This window comes from Mustela nigripes, chromosome 3 (assembly GCF_022355385.1).
Source record: "Mustela nigripes isolate SB6536 chromosome 3, MUSNIG.SB6536, whole genome shotgun sequence".
Lineage (NCBI taxonomy): Eukaryota > Metazoa > Chordata > Mammalia > Carnivora > Mustelidae > Mustela > Mustela nigripes.
In genome coordinates this window covers 193,143,584-193,150,750 of record NC_081559.1, presented here as the reverse complement: position 1 = coordinate 193,150,750, position 7,167 = coordinate 193,143,584, and the positions used below count along the sequence as shown (strand labels likewise).

At 55.5% G+C, this 7,167-nt stretch overlaps 1 protein-coding gene across 1 annotated transcript in view; it reads left to right on the top strand.

Annotated features, from left to right (window-relative positions):
• The first annotated feature begins 3,111 nt into the window (after positions 1–3,111).
• The window catches only part of FAM135B (family with sequence similarity 135 member B), a 270,098-nt gene continuing 266,042 nt past the window's right edge, over positions 3,112–7,167 (top strand). The window contains exon 1 of the mRNA XM_059395210.1: positions 3,112–3,401. The gene's annotated coding sequence lies outside the window, so the exon portion shown is untranslated. The remainder of the gene's footprint in view (positions 3,402–7,167) is intronic.

Sequence of the window (7,167 nt, the reverse complement as noted above, 5' to 3'; positions counted from 1 at the left end):
CCAGGTTCTTATAAAAGAGCGGCAGGTTGGGGGGGGTGCTTACCCAGCCCCAGCAGGAGGCTATTCCAACTTCCTCCCCATCCTGTGGAGACTGCTGCCTCTGATAAGAATTTCATGACAGTTGCTTCTCCTTGCCACAGGATGTCTCCCTAGAAAACCGGCCTTCTGGGACAGAGGGAGAAAACGCTGGTCCACTTTGCTCTGATGCCGTCCTCATCTTGAACGGGCACCAGCCCCTGCAGCCCTGTGCTGGAGGGCACCCTCAACCCCTCCAGAACCAACTTGGCCAAGAGTAGCTCCTGATGAGCTCTCTGTCTCAGTGTTCAGCTCTCTTCAGTGGGGTGTCATCTTCCAACTGCCCCAGAAGACTGCATCAGGCCCAGCATCTGTCCCAGAATCCGTGTCCCCCTGTCCTATCAGCAGATGCTCACCTCAGAACGTTCAGGCTAAGATTCTACCCCTTTCTCTAGACACCATGACTTGCAGACTCCTGTTGAAGAAGATTTAAAAACAAAAATCAAAAAACGAAACAAAACAAAACAAAAAACCAACCACTGTCATAGAGCCCAGCCCCTGTTATAGATGACTCTGAGAGCTATTCACGTGGTGGAACTGACAGAAGTTGGTATGTAACTAGGCGTGTGGGAGATGAGACGGGGAGAGAGAAGGAGGCAGAGACCCGGAAGCCTACGGGGACGTCGGGGTTTCTGACTCGTGTGCTGGGATGGATGGTGGGTCCTTCCCCGAGAGGGGGGATGTCAGCGGAGTTTGTTTTGCTTTTGGGTCAGTTCCACTTGGGCTCACCCCAGGAACTTCCCTTGCAGACCTCCTGTGGGCCCCTAGCTGCTCAGAGCCTCACCCCGTGGGTCTGAGAATGTACCAGTTTGGAGTGGGACATTACAGGGATCTCATCCATGAGGACGGCAGTGGGTCAGGGAATCTCTAAGCCCAGAGGACATCACTCCAGCCAGATGATCGATGGCTATCACATTGGCCACTATGGACCATAACCACCATGATCGCTATCGCGGGGAAGACCCCCGGGGAACTGACACGAAGATCACGTCCACACAGCTCCCTTGTGCTGGCACTGGTGACCTGGCCTCCTGGAGGCCTCCGTTTCTGTCTCTGTGTCCTCTCTCCTCACCTCCGGTCCATGGGCAGAGCAGGACTGAAGAGGAAGACTTAATAAATCATAGTACTACTGTGTCACATAGGGACCGAGGCAGTGGGAGGAGGAGGTCTTGGGATATGTCCATGCGGAACATGTTGCATGCAAATTTATCCCAAGGTTCATTAGGATTCTAGACACAGATGGTAACACATTATGCATGTGTGTAATTTATTTTTGGTTCAAAATAAAGTACCATTGAAAGACTCTATCTCCCCCAGACCTTGCCCCCCCCCAGTCCTGCACCCACCTCAGTCCCATTAGCTAACATCTACTTCGCAAGTGTTTTACACGATCTTCCAGCATATTTTTATGCCAATACAAGCCAATTCAAATATACATTTGTGTCTCCCCGCTTCTTCCCCAAGAGTTATCTTATTATAAACACTGTTCTGCACTTTGCTTTTTCACGTAACAATATATCCTGGGGAGCTCTCTTATCCGCCAATTGAAAACTATCAGGAAACAAGCAAACCCTGCGCTCTTGTGCTCCGTATCTGCGTTGTCGCGGACCATCTAAGACAGAGGAGAACACTGGGGACTTGGGCTGACTTTCAAAAATAAGGCTGCCTAAAAATGCAATGTTTAAGGCAAAATAAATGCCCCATGATTTTGATCACATTTTAAAGACAGAAAAATTATGAAAGAAAGGAATCCATTTTCTCTATGGAGAAATAAATATTCATTTATTGGCCACGCACCACACATTTACAGAGCACACGTGCGGTGCGAGGCTCCGCTGGACGCTGTAGCAAGGAGAGCAATGTAGACAGAAGGTGGCCTTCCGCCCTCCAGGGCAAGAAGGCGGCAACACGCAACACCGTCTGGACACCCCCTCTTGGAGCTTTAATGCCCACCTTAGCCCCACCACCCACACTTCGGCAGGGGTGACTGCCCACTTAGCCACCCAGCCTTTCTCCTGCTTAAGGTTCTTCAGTGGCTTCCTGTTGTCTTTAGGGTCGAATGCCGCCCTCCTCACTTGGCTCTCAAGGCCCTGGCAGACCCTGTTCCTTGAACCTCTGTGGTCCACTCTGCTCCCTTCTGCTGCATCACAAGCGCGGGTCAAACCAGCGCTGGCTGCCTGGCCTCCGGGCCTTTGCACATCGGGTCCTCTCCCTTTGGTTGGAACTTCCTTCCTCAGACTTCACCTCTGTGCCTTCTTCTTGTCCCCTCTTTCAGGTGTCCTGCCTTGATGACCTCCCTCCGCCCGGACTGGATTAGCCGGGGCCGGGGTCTCAGTGGCTGCAGTTTCTCGGTCACGCCCGCGGTTCTGGTTGGGATGTGAGTTGGTGCAGCCCCGTCCGTCTGCGGGGCTGCGCGCGGGTCTCCGGAGTCCCGCCCTGGCCCCCCGTCTGAGGCTGCTTCCTCATCTGTGAAGCCACATGTCCCCAGGCCTTCGCAGGCCTGTCCCTCGGTGCCATGCCCGCGAGGGATGCTCAGAGGACTCCAGCTGCTCCATCCGTCCTCAACCCTCGCCTCTCCCCGTGGGCCCCATCTCGCCGGTGTCCGAGCCGGTCGGCAGCGGGTGGCAGGTTGGATGGGGTCGCCGGGCGGTGGTCCTGCGCTCGCTCAGAGCTGGCCCGGGGCACCTGCCGGGCCGCCTTCGGGCCGCTCCGCCGAAGCGCACCGGCGACCCCGCGGGGGCTCCGGGAAGGGCCTCGCGCGCCGCCGCCGCCCAGCCCCGCCACGCGGGAGGGCGCCTCGGGGCCGCACACTGAGCATGCTCGGGCCGGCGGGCGGGGTGGGGGGGCGGCGGCGGCGGCGGCGCGGAGAGGGCCGGGGCGGGGCGCGGGGTCGGGGGCGGGCGAGCGGGCGGGCGGCCGCGTCCCGGCGGGGGCGGGAGCGGAGCGCGGGCGCCGCGCAGAGCCGAGCGGGCAGGCCGAGCGCAGCCGCCCCGCGTCCTCCTCCGCAGTGGCCGCGGCCGGCGCCCGCCCCGCGCCCAGCCTCGCCGCCCGGCCCGGCTCGCGGGGCTGCCCGGAGGCCGCGGCCGGGCAGCTGTTGCGCCGAGAGGGGGCAGCTGCGGAGTTCCATAACCATAGCAACCGCATCAGCACCGCGGCGGCGGCGGGCGGCAGCTCTTACTCCTCCTCCAAGCAGCCTCGCCGCGGGCACCGGAGACCCAGCTCGCGGGCGCCCGGACCCCGCGGAGCGCCCACCGCCGCTGCGGACAGCCGGGAGGGAGGCAGCCGGCGCGGCCCGGAGCCGAGGGGAGCCCTGCAGTGGGAGGCAGGTAGGTGAGAGCGCTGGGGTCGGCAGCTGCAAACTCTCTCCGCGGTGGCAGTGACGTTTCTGGAAGCGTGGTTGCTAGTTGGATGGCTTTCTGTTACTTAACAGGGATTCCGCCGCGAAATGTGGTTTATCTCCTTCGGTCTACACCCCCAACCCCCAGGCTCTCTGTCCTCTAGTCTCCAGGCGCGTCTGGGCAGGTCTGGGAGGGCAGGAGGGAAAATCTGGGGCGATAGTTGGGGGGACACGCTGGTGAAGGAGGTGGTCCCCGCAGAAGTCCCAGATGGAGGCTGAGGGAGCACGTCCAGACCTTGGTACAGGCAGCTCCTCTGAGCCCGTGAACCCCAGGCAGGTTCCGGAGACACCGGCGTCGGGGTGGAGGGGGCAGTGGTAAGGATTCTCTGCGATCCGGGCTGACCCAGAGACCTGTTCTCCCTGTGGTTTGGCTGGGGCCGGGGGTGGGGGCTGGGGGGGCACTGCAGCTCAGCTATGACATGGAAAAGGACCGGAGCGCACACCAGCTCTTGATCTGTAGAGTCGGCTTCAAACCCAGCACCCGGAGGGGGGAATTTGGATGGGGGAAGTAGTAACCATTACCGTTTGGGGACCCAGATGTATCCCTGGAGTTTATCATGTTACTGCCTTTGATTGTTGGTGGTGGAGTGCGAATTGATACAAAATTGTAAGCGAGCAACCAAAATGCCCCTTCCTTTTCTCCTCGCCTCATTTCTAGCCCCCCCCCCCCCACCCCATTGTCAGCAAAACAAGACTCCCTGGAGTATAATAACACTCGTTGTCCCCTTGGCCACCCAGGGCTCTAGCCATTGGCGGACTATCCCACTTGGAGACAGCTAGGGAATCTCGCTTCAATGCTCTCTTTGAACTAGAGAAGCATTGGTTTTTCATCAGGTTCTGAGGCTCCTGGTGTTGAGAGATGTGTGTGTCACAGCTGAGAGGCACCTATCCCCAGGGAGGGATGGGCTGCTGCTGCTGCTGCGTCTTCTGGCCAGAGAGAGGGGCAGAGGTTTGGGCAATGATTCTAGACACAGCTCCACGGGGGCTGGGGCGCCAGAAAAGCATAGAGAAGGGTGATAAAGTTCGGTGAATAGTTTGGGGTTAAAGCCTCTTGCATATGGGTAAGTGGGTCTCTGGGTAATTTCTGGAATGGGCAGCCACTGACTTCTACATTCTTGCCCCGGGGGACAGTGGTAAGTCCCAGTTAAAAGGCCATGTTCTTTAATTGGTCTTTTAATTTATGCTGTACTTATGTTGCCCGAGGGGATGTGATTTGACCAGCATTTCTTCTGGGATTCACGTCCTAATGAGAATGATATTATTGTATTCCGGGCAGATGGTAAAGTCGAGAGAAAAGAGGGCAGGACTGGGGAGTCAGGAGACATGGTTTCGAGCTCTCATCTCCCCATACACTTGCTCCACGACCTTGGATTGCTCTGCCTTGGTGAGACTCCGTTCTCTCGTCTGTAGAATGGGGACGTTCCTTGCACCCCGCCAGGCACTTGTGACAATCAAGTGTGGTGATGGAGAGGATGCGTGGAGAAAGGCTGTTCAAAACCCAACTTGCCACGCACATGAAAAGAATTATTCTTTGCCGAAGAAACTCCCTTCCTCAGATCCGCAAATCATTAAACAGACATCAGCTGTGAAGCGGGGGTAGAGATATTGGTCAGTGACTCACAGCTGAAACGCTGTCGTCTGGTCCAAGATACACTCAGGGAAATCTCAAGAGGCCTTCATCAGGGGAAACACGGCATGTCATCCTTGTCTACAAATGTTGAAGGTCAAGAGCTTTGGCATCAAATGCGGGACTCACGTTTGGGAGCACTGAGGTCTGCTCACCACAGAGTTAAACTAAGTGGTCTGTAGTGTAAGTGGGGATTTGCGCGTAGTAGGGACTCGTTTGGATGTTGGTTAGGTAGACACGCTGGGCACGTTGTGAGGCCCTCGTGGGTGGATTCACCCTCGTACAGCTCTGCCCTGTGATGGTCGATGCTTACCAAATGATGGCCCAGTTCGACAGAGTGCTTTCAGTTTGATGTCATTTCTGGAACGAGCCAGGACTGTCTTCTACTATTCTCTGCTCTTTTATACCCCGACTTTTGCTCGCACTGGCCTCTCTGCCTAGAATGACCCTTTCTCTCTCCCTTCTTCCCTTCACGACAATTCAGACGCCCCTTCTGATGGGAAGCCTTCCTGAGCTCTGTCCCTGTGCTCCCACGACACTTTGGGGCTGCTTTGTGTGACACCTGTGCTGGGTCATGTTGTCATTGCTCCAACATACGCCTGCCCTGGCTAGAGTTCATGCTCCCGGAGGGCAGGAACCTTGCCTTATTCTACCATGGTTGTGGCCCCAATGCCTGGCAGATGACCGCCTTATTCTACCATGGTTGTGGCCCCAACGCCTGGCAGATGACCGCCCTAGTGAGTGGCTGAGTCCGTGGAAAGGCCTTCCCTGCGGCACACCTACCTGCCCGAAGAGTCTTGCCCAAAGGCTGTCCTAGCCACCTCCCCCTGTCTCAGTAAGCGCAAGCCTGAAGGATGCTTGCTGGGTTGTTGGGCCTTATTTAGGGTCAGCCCACTGAAGCAGAGTGACGGAGAACAGAAACACATATTTTGCCTTAAAATGCTCTTTTTTTTTTTTTTTTCAAGTGGGTACTTTAGAATAACTGTAATCTAGTGTTGAATGGCCTTCATAGCACGTTGGCTGAAAACATCTGATGGAATATTTTAAACTTAAAATGCATTTCTCTCCTGTCAGTTGCTTTCCTTGATTTCAGCTCTAGTAACACGGAAAGGGACATAGGTTGGAGCAAGAAAGCCTAGATTGGAATCTGGTTCTAAGGGGCCCCGGAACCAGGACACCTGCTGGCCGCGTCCCTCCGTTTCCTCACTTGTAGAACGTGGATGGTATCCCCCATCCAACAGCGCTGCCGAGTGCTTGGAGTGAATGGATAGCCATGCACTAAAAGCAGTTCATAAACTGTAAAATACTCTACTCAATACATTATTCATTTTCCTCAATTATTTTTTGTTGTTGTTGTTATGGAAAATGAGCAAAATCTCCCTGTGTAGTTACACAGCAGCCGATGAGACCTGCTGGAAGTCCTGGCTCCTCCACTTGTGAGCGTTGTGGACCTTCGGTCAGTCATTTTGTCCCCGTCAGCCCTCTGCCTTCTCTGCATGGCCCTGCAATGACAGATACTTTTCAGGACGTCTTGGGAAGATGCACACTAAGGCCAGTGCCATGCCTGACCTTAATATGTGGTATCTATCACTTCCCAATGATATATATGATCACCAATCACAGAAGGTTTCGAGTTTTTTGAAATGCCCCCAGTGCATTTCCTCCTTGTATTTTACCTCCCTTTCTTATGGGGATTGCGGGGTGCGGAGGGAGAAGAACACTAACACCCTCAGAGCTGAGTTTCTCATGCGAGATACCGCAAGGAAGGAGATAGAACAAGCTAAAGACTTAGACTTGTGCACTGACACGTCCCTCTGGCTCTGACACTAACTGCTCACAGGACTGCTGACCTGGGCCATCCCCTCACCTTTCTGGGCCTCGGTTTCCTCATCTGTAAATGGCCTGGATGATTCCCGGGGCTCCATCTAGCTCTGCTTTCTTGGTGTCTCCATACACTAGTCTCTGTTTCTCTTCACCAGAGCTACACCGGTGGCTCCTGCCTGGCCTTTCCATCGACACTCCTCACTTGTCCGAACCTTACACCTTAATTCACTGTAACTGCCATATT